The sequence below is a fragment of the Coptis chinensis genome, chromosome 2 (assembly GCF_015680905.1).
Source record: "Coptis chinensis isolate HL-2020 chromosome 2, ASM1568090v1, whole genome shotgun sequence".
In the NCBI taxonomy this organism is placed as follows: Eukaryota; Viridiplantae; Streptophyta; class Magnoliopsida; order Ranunculales; family Ranunculaceae; genus Coptis; species Coptis chinensis.
Window position 1 is genome coordinate 86,804,572 of NC_141457.1, and position 16,309 is coordinate 86,820,880.

The window sequence follows — 16,309 nt, forward strand, 5'->3', positions numbered from 1 at the left end:
GTGGATATAAAAGAGGAGAGAAGAGAAGAAAGGAGGAAGGAGGAAGGAGGAAAGGAAAAGAAAAGAGGGAGGCGGCCAAGAGTGAAAAGGAGAGAGGTCTTGAAAGGAAGAGGGAGGATAGCAGTTTGTAAAGGGTAGTCTAAAGAAAGGGTTTGCCCTCACTATTTTGTGCTGTAACAGCATTTGTATCTAGTTCCCAATTTCCAATTAATTATTGTTTAAGGCTAGTTCAATGCATTTGCATCCAATTTATTATTTATGCTTTGAGGTTAGTTCGATGCAATTACATCCAATTTCTGATTTCTCGTTAACTATTCTTTGAGGTTATTTCAATGCATATTTGCATTTAGTTTCTGATTTCCCACCAATTATTCTATGAGGTTAGTTCAATTCAGTTACATTCGGTTTTTGATTTTCTGTTAATTATTTTTTGAGTTTAATTCAATGCATTTGCATCCAGTTTTTGGCTTCCCATTAATTATTATTTGAGGTTTGTTTAATATATTTGCATACCGTTTAAGATTTCCCATTAAATATTTTTCAAGGATTTGCATCCAATTTCTAATTTTCCGTTAGTTATTCTTTGACGTTAGTTTAATGCAATTGCATCCAATTTTCGATTTCTAGTTAATTACTTTTTTAGTTTAGTTTATTGCATTTGCATAAAATTTTCGATTCTCAGTTAATTACTCTTTTAGCTTAGTTATGTATTTGAATCTAGTTTTTAAGTTCCTTTTAATTATCCAATGTGGTGTGTAATACAAACTTCTATTGATCCATCTGTAGTGTCCTTGCAAACATGACATAAAAAATAAATTATATTTGATTTACTATATTGGATCATCAAAGATTATCCAGTTCCCGATTTCTCGTTAATTATTCTTTAAATTATGCATGACTTACTATGTGAAATCTGCAAAGATTATCTACAAATGGGTGTTGTTATATTAATTATTCTAAAAAATTTTGCAAATATGTAGAACTATTATATATTAATTAATATTATATTGATCACTCATCCAAATTTCTTATAATGTGAAAACCTCACTCTCTATTAAAGAAAAACTCACATTTGATAAAACCCTTCAACTTCATTTGGTTGTTTAATAATAAAAGTTTGATTGAAGTTTTGTGAGATTGACTAATAAGACGAAGTTCATATATATTGAAGCTACTTGAATAGCAAGGACTTACCAATCATACAGAAAGAGATAAGATAAACACAATTTTAAATGCAAAACACAACATATAATCCAACTATGTTTTAAGGTTAGTTCAATGCATTTGCATCCAGTTTCTAATTTTATGTTATTTATATTTTGAGGTTAGTTCAATACAGTTGAATCCAATTTCCGATTCCCGTTATTTTTTTTTAGGTTAGTACGTTCAATGCGGTTGCATCTAGTTTCCGATTTCTCGTTAATTATTATTTGTGGTTAGTTCAATACATTTGCATCCAATTTTCAATTTTAAGTTAATTGTTCTTTGAGATAAGTTCCATGCATTTGCATCCAGTTTCTGATTTTCGATTAATTATTCTGTGAGATTAGTTTAATGCATTTGCATACAGTTTCCGATTTCTCGTTTATTATTTGATAAGGTTGCATTTGCATCTAGTTTCTGATTTCATGTTAATTATTGTTTGAGGTTAATTCAATGAATTTGCATACAGTTTCCAATTTCTCGTTAAGTATTTCTTGAGGTTAGTTCAATACATTTGCATCCAGTTTATTTTTTAAGATTAGTTCAGTGCAATTGTATCCGATTTCTGATTTCCCGTTAATTATTCTTTAAGGTTAGTTCCACACATTTGTATCATGTTTCCAATTTATAATTAATTTTTCTTTGAGGTTAGTTCAATACATTTGCATCCAGTTTCTGATTTCCCGACAATTATTTTTTGATATTAGTTTGATGTATTTGCTTCCAAGTTTTGATTTCCCGTTAATTATTCTTTGAGGTTAGTTTAATGCAGTTGTATCCATATTCCGATTTTCTATTAATTATTTTTTAAGATTAGTTTAATGATTGCATTTACATCCAGTTTTCGATTTCTCATTAAATATTATCTAAGGTTTGTTCGATGCATTTGCATCCATTTTTCGGTTCTCCATTAATTGTTCTTTGACGTTAGTTTCATTCAGTATTATATATGTTTTAAAATATTTGTCATTATTGCTTTGCCGTTATTTTTTTTTTCATTTTCTATTATATATTTTGTGATATTATTTTTTGTATAATTTAATTTTTCACATGTAATTTGTTTTGGTTTCATATACAATTTATTTAAACCCAACGTTCACTTTAACTGAATCTCGTTATTCCGCCGAATTATCTTCCCAAATGAACTGAAATTTTGGGAAGATAATTATTATAGTGAGTGCTTCATAACCACAAAAAATTAGGTTTGAATTTATTTTGTAGGTGAAGTTTTACGTCCGTACTTATTTTAAGTTAACTTAAGTAGTTACTTTTTAGAGAATTACTATATATATATATATATATATATATATATATATATATATATATATATATATATAGTGTTGAAAATTTAAAAATTTAATTGGAATATGTCATAATTATTGTGATTTTTGGAATCTTTAACTATGAATAAATGTTTAAATCTCATTGTGGATGGCGCATCAAATCGAAAAGGTTTTAGAAAAATCGTTTTCGGTGGAAACTATTGTTTTTAGCAATTTAGTTTTTTGTCTCATATTTTTTTTCGTAATTAGCTATATTGTTTAGGAAAAGTTGGAGACTTTGTGAAACTCTAGATGAGATTATTTTTTGGTAATTAGTTATAGTATTTAAAAAAAGTTAGAGACTCTCTGAAACTTTAGATGGAATTGTTTTCTTATTTATATCCTACTTTTTTACAAGTAGTAATAGAATTTAGAAAAAACTTGAGTCCCTGCGAGTTTTCCAAAAAATAGATTGGTGAGGGTATAACTATAATATATATCTAAGGAATTGGAATATGTTGTAATTATTGTGGTTGTAATTGTGATTTTTTGAATCCTTAACTGAATAAATGTCTAAATCACACAGTGGATGACACATCAAATTGAAAGGGTTTTAGAAAAATCGTTTTCTGTAGAAATTATTGTTTTTAGCAATTTACTTTTTTGTCTCCTATTTTTATTTTATTTTCGTAATTAGCTATATTATTTAGGAAAAGTTGGAGATTCTGTGAAACTCTAGATGAGATTGTTTCCTTATTTATATCATACTTTTTTATATTTAGTAGTAGAGTTTAGGAAAAACTGGAGTCTCTATGAGGGTATAACTATAGTATATATCTAAGGATAAAGATAAATATTTGTTTCCTATTTTATCTCCTACTTTTTCTTAATTAGCCATGACACGTGGACATTCTAGAAACGCTTCCTCAATTGAAGAGGGTAGAGCTATAATATATACTAGATTTTGGACCCAGGCATACGCCCGGGATATATTAAATATTTTGTGTGCTGAAAAGGTTTTTACAAAATATTTTACACAAATTTTCGAATCAAAATATATTTTTATTGAAAAGAAACCGAAAGAAGTTAATGAGCAGCGATTATGGTGCATAAATACTTGAAAATTAAGGGATCAAATTGATATAGCCTCTTCAGTTTGTGGTTTATAATATTAATCCATAATTTTTAAATATAATTATATTAAACTCGATCTAGCTTGTATAATAGTTTTCTTAGATTTATGGTGATTTAGCGGCAAATTTTCGAATTAGAATATATTTTTATTGAAAATAAACCGAAATACATTAATGAGCAGCGATAACGAAATTTTCAAATAGAATTATCTTAAACTCGATATTGTATAATAGTTTTATTAGATTTATGGTGATTTAGCGGCAAATTTTTAAATTACAATATATTTTTATTAAAAATAAACCGTAATACGTTAATGAGCAGTGATTATAGTGCATAAGTATTTGGAAACTAAGGGATCAAATTGAGATAGCATCTTCACTTTGTGGTTTAGGATATTAATTTGTAATTTTTAAATGAAATTATCTTAAACTCGATCTAGCTTGTATAATAGTTTTATTAGATTTATGGTGATTTAGCAGTAAATCATCACAGCTCAGCTTACGTACTAATGTGTACAAATCACTAAAATAGATTGATTGTTTCTATATCCTCAAAAAATACACTACTCCCACTTGAAAAGATTTGTCACATGAACGTGTCTTACGAACGGGTGTCGTTATATTAAATTATTCTAAAAAATATTAGCAACTATACATAGCTATGAGATATGAAAATTATATTAATTACTCATTTAAATTTCTTGCACCACTATGCATAGCTCTATAAAAAGGAAGCATCAAACCTTTATAAAACTCATCGACTTCTTTTTATTGTTAGGTTTAACAATAGAAGTTTGATTGAAGTTTTGTGAGAATGCCTAATAATGGTTAAGATAATATTGAAGTTACTTGAATAGCAAGACATTCCCAATCACAATAAAAGAATTATGATAAACACTACTTAAAATGTAAAACTATATTTGTCGAGATATTTATTCCTCCTACATATAATACAGATATGTTTTAGGGTTATTAGTTCAATGCATTTGCATCAAGTTTCTGATTTTCCATTAATTATTCTTTGAGGTTAGTTTAATGTAGTACGTTGCATCTAGTTTCCAAATTCTCATTAATTATTCTTTGAGGTTAGTTCAATGCAGTTGCATCAAGTTTCCGATTTCCCGTTAATTATTATTTGAGGTTAGTTCAGTGCAATTTCATCCAGTTTATGATTTCCCGTTAGTTATTCATTAAGGTTAATTTAGTACAGTTGTATCCAGTTTTCGATGTTTCGTTAATTAGTATTTGAGATTAGTTCATTGCATTTGCATCCAGGTTCCAATCTCCTATTAATTACTCTTTGAGGTTAGTTCAATACATCTGCATTCAGTTTCTGATTTCCCGTTAATTGTTTTTCTAGGTTAGTTCGATAATTTACAATTTCTATACAGTTTGCATACATGTAAGACTCTATTTTTATAAACTCACTTTCGTTTTGGGTTCCTAATTACTCATGTGAGAAGGCTAAAAAAGCAGACATTTATGCTTTGAGGTCAGCACGATGCGGTTACATCCGACTCCTGATTTCCAGTTAACTATTTTTTAGGCTATTTCAATGCATTTGTATCCAATTTCTGATTTCCCATTAATTAATATCTGATTTTAGTTTAATGCAGTTGCATCCAGTTTTTAGTTTTCCGTTAATTATTCTTTGAGGTTAGTTCAATGCAGTTGCATCCAATTTTCGATTTTATGTTAATTGTTCTTTGAGGTTAGTTCAATGCATTTGCATCAAGTTTCCGATTTTCCGTTAATTATTTTTTAAAGTTAGTTCAATGTAGTTACATCAAATTTATAATTTCCCATTAATTATTCATTTAGATTAGTTCGGTGCAGTTTCATCCATTTTTCAATGTTTCATTAATTAGTCTTTGAGATTAGTTCATTGCATTTGAATTTAGTTTCGATTTCCGTTAATAACTCTTTAAGGTTAGTTCAATGCATTTGCATTTAGTTTCGATTATTTATGCTTTGAGGTTAGTTCGATGCAATTTATATCGGTTTTGATTTCCGTTAATTATTCTTTGAGATTATTTCAATGTATTTGCATTTAGTTTCCGATTTCCGACCAATTATTCTATGAGGTTAGTTCAATGCAGTTGCATTCGGTTTTTTATTTTCTGTTAATTATTTTTTGAGTTTAATTCAATGCATTTGAATTGCATCCAGTTTCCGGTTTCCCATTAATTATTATATGAGGTTTGTTTGATGTATTTGCATACCATTTTTGATTTCCCGTTAATTATTTTTTAAGGGATTTGCATCCAATTTCTAATTTCCGTTATCTCTTATCGGCGTCGGTTTAATGCAATTGCACCCAGGTTTCGATTTCTAGTTAATTACTTTTTGAGTTTAGTTTATTGCATTTGCATAAAGTTTTCGATTTCCGTTAATCACTTTTTGAGCTCTATTATGTATTTGAATCGGTTTCGATTTTCTTTTAATTATTCAATGTGGTGTGTAATACCAACTTCTCTTGATTCATATGTAGTGTCTTTGCAAACATGACATAAAAAGTAAATTATGTTTGATTTACTATGTGGGATCATCGAAGATTATCCAGTTCGATTTCCATTAATTATTATTTAAATTATGCATGACTCACTATGTGAAATATTCAAAGATTATTTATGAGCGGGTGTTCTCACTATGTGGAATATTCAAAAATTATCTATGAATGGGTGTTGTTATATTAATTATTCTGAAAAATATTTGCAAATATGCATAACTATTATATATTTATATTATATTAATCACTCAATCAAATTTCTTATAACATTAAAACCTCACTCTCCATTAAAAAAAAATAACTCACATTTGATAAAACCCTTCAACTTTATTTTGTTGTTTAATAATAGAAGTTTAATTGAAGTTTTGTGAGATTGCCTAATAAGGTGAAGTTCATATATATTGAAGCTACTTGAATAGCAAGGAGTTTCCAATCATCTGAAAGAGATAAGATAAACACCATTTTAAATGCAAAACTATACTTATCGAGATAATACCACAATATAACCCAACTATGTTTTGAGGTTAGTTCAATGCATTTGCATTTAGTTTCGATTTTTAGTTATTTATATTTTGAGGTTAGTTCAATGCGGTTGCATCCAATTTTCAATTCCGTTATTTATTTTTTGAGATCGGTTCAATGTAGTTGCATCCAGGTTTCTGATTTCTTATTAATTATTCTTTTTATTAGTTCAATACATTTGCATCCAATTTCCAATTTCTGTTAATTGTTATTTGAGGTCGGGTTCAATGCATTTGCATCCGGTTTACGATTTCTCATTAATTATTTCGTGAGATTAGTTTAATGCATTTTCATCCAGTTTCTGATTTCTCGCTTATTATTTGATAAAATTGCATTTGCATCTAGTTTCCGATTTCCCGTTAATTATTGTTTGAGGTTAGTTCAATGAATTTGCATCCAGTTTTCGATTTCCCGTTAATTATTTCTTGAGGTTAGTTCAATGCATTTGCATCCAGTTTATTTTTTTGAGATTAGTTCAGTGCAGTTGCATCCGGTTTTCGATTTCCCGTTAATTAATTTTTAAGATTAGTTCCACGCATTTGTATCATGTTTCTAATTTATAATTAATTTTTCTTTGAGGTTAGTTCAATGCATTTGCATCCAGTTTCCGATTTCCCGTTAATTTAATCTTTGAGGGTTAGCTCAATGCATTTACATCCAGTTTCTGATTTTCTGACAATTATTTTTTTTTATGTTAGTTTGATGTATTTGTATCAAAGTTTTGATTTTCCGTTAATTATTCTTTGAGGTTAGTTTAATGCAGTTGTATCCATATTCTAATTTTCTATATATTACTTTTTAAAATTAGTTTAATACTTTGCATTTGCATCCAGTTTCGATTTTTCTGTTAAATATTATTTGAGGTTATAGTTTGATGCATTTGCATCCAGGTTTTGGTTCCCCATTAATTGTTTTTTCACGTTAGTTTCATTCAAGATATTATATATTTTTAAAATATTTGTCATTATTGCTTTTGTTATTTTTTTTTTTAAATTTTTATTATATATTTTGTGATGTTATTTTTTGTATAATTGTTTTTAAGTATGTTTTGAGGCCGTGTTAAGGATATATTCAAAATAAATCGGTGCTTTATTAAAATTGTATGATTTGTAATAGGAAATTAGTTTCTACAAATCACATATTTTTAGCAATTTTTTTTATATGATCAAATATATAAGAATTGGAACACTAAAAAATGTTTGATTCGTAACCTTTTATAAATCACCTATTTTTTTTTAGCAATTTTGTTTATCTTATCAAATATATAAGAAGTGGAAATACACTCCAACTCTTCAAATATAAGAATTAGAAATACACTAAAACTCTCCAAAGAGGTTCTATGTACGTGAAATTGTAGGCTATTAGAAAAGATTATCTTTCATATTAGAGTTTCACATAAGAGAGAAAAAAAAAACTAACTCTCATATTAGAGTGCCACATAGGAGAGAGAAAATCTTCTATTAGAGGTCTCTGCTTTAGTATATAGATAGTAGATATAAAGATAAAGATATATAATATATTGGCAAGCCTGTTTTAAATGATCAATAATTTTTTGATGTTGCGGAGTTCAAGCCCAAACCTCTGGTATCATCACCCAAAGATTTTATCAACTTTGTTAGTCGACACCTGCTTAATTGAGATATATACGATTAAAACATATCTATTTTGGGTTGCCAATATTACCCAGGTCCAGTTATAAGTATGTAGCCAACTCGAGTTTCTTGGAGACAGCCAAAGATGTCCAATATCAAAGTCAACATGGCAGCGATAGTACCAATAGCATTAGAAGAGACAAGAGAAATCATACGCACTATGGAGGTTATGCTCAGTGTTCACGATTACAAACAGAATGTCGAAATTTCGTCATATATTTCAATTTTAAAAAATTGAAAAATAAGATAGAGTCGAAATATTGATAATTTTAAAATTAATCGAAATCAAAATATGACTTGAGTTAAAATATTGTCAATTTCGGTTTTTAAGATTTTCGTAATCCCGAACTATGGTTATGCTGCCTTGATTATAGGGAATTAGGGATCGATGGATCAATAACTCATTAAGTTATCTCGGTCCAGCCTGCTATATGTAGTATGTATAACCTCAGGCTGGTCTTGGGCTTTGTCATTTGCCGACAATATAACCTCAGGCTGATTCTTCAATGATTCCTCGAGTCTAGAGTCCAGACACTAAAACAAGTATGGGCCACACTTAGCATAGACCGATGAAGCTTTTTGTCAAATTCAGATTGGATATTTGGGCCATTCCAAAACAATTCATTACAGCTCTGGGAAGCCAGACCCGCTAAGTAACCATCTTCTTACTAATTTAGTTACTTAATTACTAAGTTAGGAAATTCATTGAAGCTCTATGTAATTGGTTCTATCATAAGGGTTCGTCCCATGCTTGCTTGTAACTGTTGTTAGGGTTTATTTTCCACTTGTAATATTTTCTTTTTTTTTGGCAAACATGTTTTAAATGAGATGGCCTCTAGTATCATCACCCAAAAGTTTTACCGACTTTATTAGTCGGCACCTGATATAATATTTTTTATCTAATTAAGGATTCATAGTTTCGTTAATTAAAATAAAATAAAATAAAAAAAAAAAAAAAAAAAAAAAAAAAAAAAAAACAACAACAACAACAACAACAACCTTACTTACTAGTGATACCAAGCATACTACCATTTTTAGTATTTTGTCAAGCAAGTCCACATCGTGAAATCTGAAATCCTCGATCTTCCTAAGCTTGGCTTACAGCAGAGTAACAAAGTAAATTATGATAGACGCGCAAAATCGCAAACAATAGTTTTGGAATTTTATTTTGGAGATGTAGAAAATCAAATACGAACTTTTTGAACTTTCAGTATAGTAACAAAAATTTTATCAATACATTATCAGAATAAAACATAAATAAGAAGCAAAATTTTCATCATATTTCAAATATGCATTGTCATAGAATAATGCATGTAGTTATCTTGATGAATTACTAGAGTTCAAAGTTCACGTTGGAATTCATCTCTCATTTGTAGTCTTACTACCAGGGGCAAAGTTCAAAGTTCGAGATTTCGGTATTTTCATAATTAGTGGTAAAGCTGGAAATTTGAGTGGTGGTGGGTGAGTGTAACGCCCGTATTTAAAATACGTATTTATTTATTAATTAATTAATTTAATTATTTATTTAAAATTCGCTGGATTGGATTTGTGATATGTGGGCCTGATTTCTGGGCCCGAGTTTGTGTTAGGCTTAGGTTTCAAACCCAAGTATAAATTCATATTTTTTTTTCTAAAGAATAAGGTTTAGGGATAAAAATAAAATAAAAAAATGGAGACGGAGATAAAAAGCTCGTTGGCTAGAGCGTTGGAGCACAACGATTCGGACTAGGAGAGATTCGCCGAGCTGTTAATTAAGGTGAATAATTTAGTTTTTCTTTTTTTTTCCTTTTCTCGTCTATAGCCTATACAGTCTATACTGTGATAACAGTTTTATGGGAGTACAATATTTCTGTTATTTTTCCTGCTCTTCCTCGTCCGGGATTGTTCTGCTTTTTATTGGTAAAACCGGTTATATTATTAGACTGTTGGAACTCGGAAGAGTTCGGTAATGGTGGAGCAAGCCCAGAGAACAGAGAAATTGTCTCTATACACTGTTAGAACTTGTATTTTGGTATTATCGGTTGGTTGATGTCGGGGGTTAAGAGGTTGACGGTTGGGTTGTTGTGTATGGAGAATTGGTGCTGTCGAAGCTCGTAGAAGCTTGGAGGTCGTCAATGGCGGCGACCAAAAATGCCCAGTGCTAATTAAACTTTGTTGTTTGGGTTTTGATTGTGTATTGGAATGGGTATGGGTGAAGTGGATTGATTGAACTGTGGTTGGGGGAATGGTGATTGGGTCGTGTAGTGAGATGGTGCTGCTGAAGCTTTGAAGGGGCGCTAATGGCGTCGCCCAGCCATGAGAACGAAATCCTATTGATTAGTTAAAGTATTGTTGTGATGTTGGTTATGGGTTGGTTATTGGTTGTTGAGGGTTGAGTGGGGGCTTGACAGTAGGGCTGTTGAAAGCTTTGAATCCGGCGTTAATGGCGGTCGCAAATTCGAGATCTAGTTTTGATGAAGTATATGAATTGAATGATTTGAGGTTTTTGGTTTTGTTAAAGTTGTAGGGGTTTTTATGGGGATTAAAATCGGTTGGTTGAAATGGGTGGACGTTTGGAATTTGCGGTGGCCGAAAAATTTGAGCTGGTGGTGGCTGATGGAGAAGATGACAGTGTTGGTCGGCTTGGGCTTGGGCTTTGGGCCAAAGCCTTTTGGTTTTGTTATTTGGGCCGAAATCTAATTTTCTGTTTTGGGCCGAAATTAATCTTTTGGTTTGGACCGGTTTCAGTTTTTGGGTTTAGATTTTAGTTCTTGGGCCGGACTAAGTTAGTTAGTGGTTTGGGCCATTTTCTATTAGCTTTCTTTGGACTGAAGGACTTAATTGTTTGGGGCCAGTTTCTAATATTTATTTGGGGCAGTCCATAGGACTTAATAGAGATCCAAATGGGTCTTTCAACATTTAGACTTTTGGGTTCTAAGGTTTGGGTTTGGGCTCGGCTAGTTGGGTTCGAACCGTTTCCTTAGTTATGAGCCTATGAGCCATGCACTTTTGCCCTTAGCCATGAACCAGGGCTATGACCCTGAACCTGTTAAACATGGAAACGACAGTTTGACTTTGACAATGACATTGATCGTTGACCATTGACCGTTGACTGTGGAATGTTGACTTTTTTCCAAATTTTCACATATTTAAGAATATGGACAAATGTAGTAATAAAATATTGTCGAGATTGTATAACCTTGTTTGTCATTATCTAATTAAGATTTGACGTGAGTAGTGTGTAAAGCATATAATATATTGGCACATAACAAGAGGGGAATTCTGATAATAAGACTTAGATATATATGTTTTTATGAGTATTAAACTACATATGGACTTAGATTCATGGACTTTAGATTTTTGGGATTTGATTGTGGATTGTGGACTGTTTAATTGTGCTACTTTTTATGTTGTAAATAGTATGGACAAATCAAATGCTAAAATGCTGTGGAAGCTTGTATAATTTGGTTGTCATTATCTAAGAAAGATTTGACATTGATATTGTGTATATTTTGACATGTGACGAGATAGAAACTTTAGGAGATATAATATTCCTAAAACGCTATAAAAATGTTATGTGATACGTTTGAAGCAATTGTGACATTATATAATATGTTAGGATATATATATTAAATGCAATAGTTTTGGAGAAATAAATGTATAAACACTTCATTATTTTATCTGTGAGATGCTAATAGAGTATTTGTGGATATTTCCAACGGGATTGTAGCGTAGTGCAATAATATATTGGCACGTGACAGAATGAAAATGGTTATGAGATATATTGAGATATTTCTAAATATTGTGGCTTAGTGCAATAAGGTATTTGACCTGCACGTGATATAGTGGAATGATTCTGAGATATATATGTCTGACACTTGAATAAATTACGTAACGAAAATCCTAGAACATTTCTACCACAACTCATTTTGGCCCTTGTGATGAGCGTATGTGATATGATTGGCCCTTCTGGCGTTTCAGTGAATCTGAATGGCCCTTCGGGCATAAGTAATGTGATTGGCCCTTCTGGCATTTCAGGGAATCTGAATGACCCTTCTGGCGTAGCCGAATAGTGGTTTGATTAATCCGTTCGCAAAACTAGAACGAGATGCGCGATATTTTATACCGAATAGTGGCAGTACTTACATAATGACTTTCGTGTGAGGGTTACCTGGTGTGCGGCATTCCGCTCAGGGTAGTTACGCACGGAGTGGTTCATTATGTAAGGGGAGGCATCTGGATGTACATGTTCGGCGTTGGGAAGCGATTGTGGTAGTCAGGGAAACTAGATAAGATATAGATACGACGTGATTTTAGGGACACGCAAACAAAGCCTTAATTAATATAATTATGGTACTATGTTGGTTAATGATATATCTTTAGATAGATGGTTGTATATGGTTTTGCAGAAGGGTGGGTCAAACTAATTACTTGTGCAGAGATGACCCACTCTATAATTGAGTATGAAATGCGGTAAGTACAGAATGTGCTTGACTGGTTATTAGTTTAGTTAGAACCTAAGGCGCCTCGTGGAGGAACTAAATGCCTTTTTATTATGCGTATGGTTTGTTGTGTAGTTAGTGGGAAGTTAAGGCGCCTCAGTGGAGGAACTACCTGTCTTACTTATTGTAGTTAAGAATGTCGTATTAGTTGTTGGAAGTTAAGGCGCCTCGGTAGAGGAACTAACTATCTTATAAATTGTGTATGTATATGTATAAGTATATGTTGTATTTTAGGGCTACTCACACCAGCATTGTTTATAATGCTGACCCGATTTGCATGTTTGCTTATCGGGTGTATTCATTAAATGAACATAGTTGATAAGTCTTAACAGGTTTAGTGTTGAAGAAGGTTGGTTGTTGCTTGTGGTTTGCGTTAGCGTCGCATTTCAAGATACGTTTTGTTTTCCCTTGAGGTGATATAGATTTTCAGTTGAGACAATGTTATTTGTATTTTCATTTGTAATTTTAAATAAAAAGTTATTGAAAAGAGATTTGTAACCTAATCTTATTTGTGAATTTTTGTAATGAAGAGGACTTTTGTTTAATTTAAAATTTTTATTGGTTTTTAATTATCCACATATTTAAACTGTTTATGGGTTTTTGGAAGTTGAGAGTGCGTCACACCTCGAAGATCGAAAAGTCGAAAACAAATATTGTTTTTCCGAATTCTGTCGAAATTCGGTGTGTAACAGTGAGCCAGCCAAACAACTAAGCATAAAATAAATAAATAAATAAAATATTTTTTTAACTAATCATTCAAATCCAATCACAAAACAAATATATTTCGAACATAAAATTAAAAAAATCATATAGTATACATTCAACGGAGGCAATATTATTACCCCCAGATGAGCCAATTAAGATCCCCCCAAGATGGAAACTCTTGTTGAAATGGCATAACCACCATGTTTTTGTCATCTTAAGGGATGCATACTTGGTAGGAAGTGCATGTGTTCTTTTTCTTGAAGGAAACTCGTAAGAAGTGATAGACCATTTCTTCTTTGGATGATTTGCTTCTCTATAAACCAAGACACTGCCAATTCCATGACAAGACCATCCAATATTGTGCTGAAATGAAGAGCTCATTCAAGTTTCCAAATTACGTAACATTTGAATTGAATGCACCTAGAACGTGTGACCTCTTTGGATGTTTTAGTTGTTGCAAATTTTATTCTGAGTTTCTAACAAATAATTGTTTAAGAAATTACATATTTTAAGAAGGAAAATCATAAAATTGGAATTCCAAAAGTCTTTCTAACTAATAACGTATTTATGGTTGACATAAACGCTTTATCATATCACGCTATTAAGTTGGCCCAATAGCCCGATTACACATATTACTGGAGAAGGGTACGTATGGCGTTTTTTTGTTGGGTTCCATTTTTTGTGTGTGTGTGAGTGTGTGTCTTCCTGTTTGTTGTTACCAACAAGAGTAATTAGACAACAAATGATCAAGAGAAGAAATTTGTTCTCTTAAATACACACTAACAAATAATGATTAAAGAACTAGCCATGCAGCTCGACCTGTGGCCGGGCCTGCTATTTTTTAAATCTATTAAGTGGGTCTATTAGTTTTAATTGGGCTTTTATGTTATTCAATTTCTATTTAATTTTAACGGACTGGTCGTTTTTTATTTTGGGCTTTAGGCCTTAGTCCAATTTTATTTGTATGTTATTACGGTTATTACCAATGTTACATCTGTAAGAGAAGATAGCACGTGTACACATTTTGGAGAAATGTTTTTGAGGATGTTTTGAGTAAAAAATCCTTCAGTTTCTCTTATCCCCCATTTTTTTATCTCTTTAAGGGTGGTTGAACTATTGGAATTTGGAAATCGATGATGAAAGTTGCAGTAACTTTGAAGAACCATATGCTGGAGAAGGAATTATTATCAATTCTTCAAATACTGCAGTTGGGCTTAACAGTAATGGCTTGCTCTCCAAAGATGCCGTTTCCAAAGTGATAGAGTGGGTTGGGAATACAGGACATGGAAGGAAGAAGGTATTTCAGTTTCTCAACTATCTCGCGTTGCAAAGCCAAGGAATTTCTATTGATGTTAATCCATGTTTGTTACTACTTGATCTAGGGTGGTTTTAATATTGTTGTTGTTGTGAGTTTGATTGGTGATTAATTATGAGTGGGAGTAGTAACCACTTGATCTCTGTTCATCCTGATGACCTCATATTTTAATTTAAGCCTTTCTATTATTTTAGGATCTCATTTCTTATTCATTTGCATTTCAATTTAGAAGATTGGAATAATTGTTTTGTTCAAGGATCTCTGGGAGTTGTTTAGTTTGTATCTTGATTTCCCAATTAAGAATAGAGTCATAGACCATCGCATTGTGTAGAAAATTGTATATGGATCAGGCAATATTTCATTATAAATGATTGATGCTATTGACAGATGCCCTACTTACTGAGTGAACTTTTGTTTTCTTATATGACTTATAGCTCTCTCGAAGGTAAGTTTTTTGGTTTATTATTAATGACATTTCTTTCATCAGCTGAGCTAGACAAACAAATCTATTGTGATCTCAAAGTAGCAAACAACATTGAGCACCATGTTTCCTTCAAGGTACTACTAATGTTATTAACCTTTATTTTTTATATAATTTCATCCATTCCCTCGAGGCTTCTGTTGAACTTGGAATTGAAGCTAGAACTCAAGTCTGGGACATCCATTGAGACTTTTTTGGACAATTAGACCATTGCTACAGAATCTGAGGCTCCAGACCAGGTTGCGGAGATAGAACATAAGCCCATTCAGAAAACAGATGGGGCATTGAATGGCTAACCTGTCGACCTCAACTGCACCAATGTAGATGCTGGATCAATCCTGTAGTAGGGTCGACCTCCTTAAGAACCATGGTCGATTGAGTTCTTCGGAAAAACTGAAATCCAAACTCTTGTGAAGCAAATCGAAATGCTACTTCTTACGGTGACTCGACCTCGTGCCGGTTTATCCATTGAATCATCTTCCATAGGTATGCCAGTGTGACATAGAGCCATGACTCTGAAGAACATAGTTATGTCAAATATATGGGATCTGTTTATCCATTTTTTGTTCAAGAGTCTTTCGTCGTTGAAGTTGAAACCCTTTGACATGGAGTCTTTTCCCATATTCGAGCTTATAGTACTTTCGGGAGTTGAAATCTTAACAGCATCACCTACTGATGAAGCTTTCTGGATGTTCAAATCAGCAACAGAGAATTCAAACATTTCAAAGCTTTGGCTTGTAGAATCTGTCACACCCCGAATTTCGACAAAATTCGGAAAAACAATATTGGTTCCCGACTCTTCGATTTTCGAGGTGTGATGCACTCTCAACTCCCAAAAACACATAATCATTTTAAATACGCGGATAATTAAAAACCAATAAAAATTTCAAATTAAACAAAAGTCCTCTTCATTACAGAAATTCACAAATAAGATTAAATTACAAATCATTTCAACAACTCTTTAATTATAATTACAACTGAAAATACAAAACAACATTTGTCTTAACGAAAATCTATTACACCTTAAGGGAAAACAAAACATATCA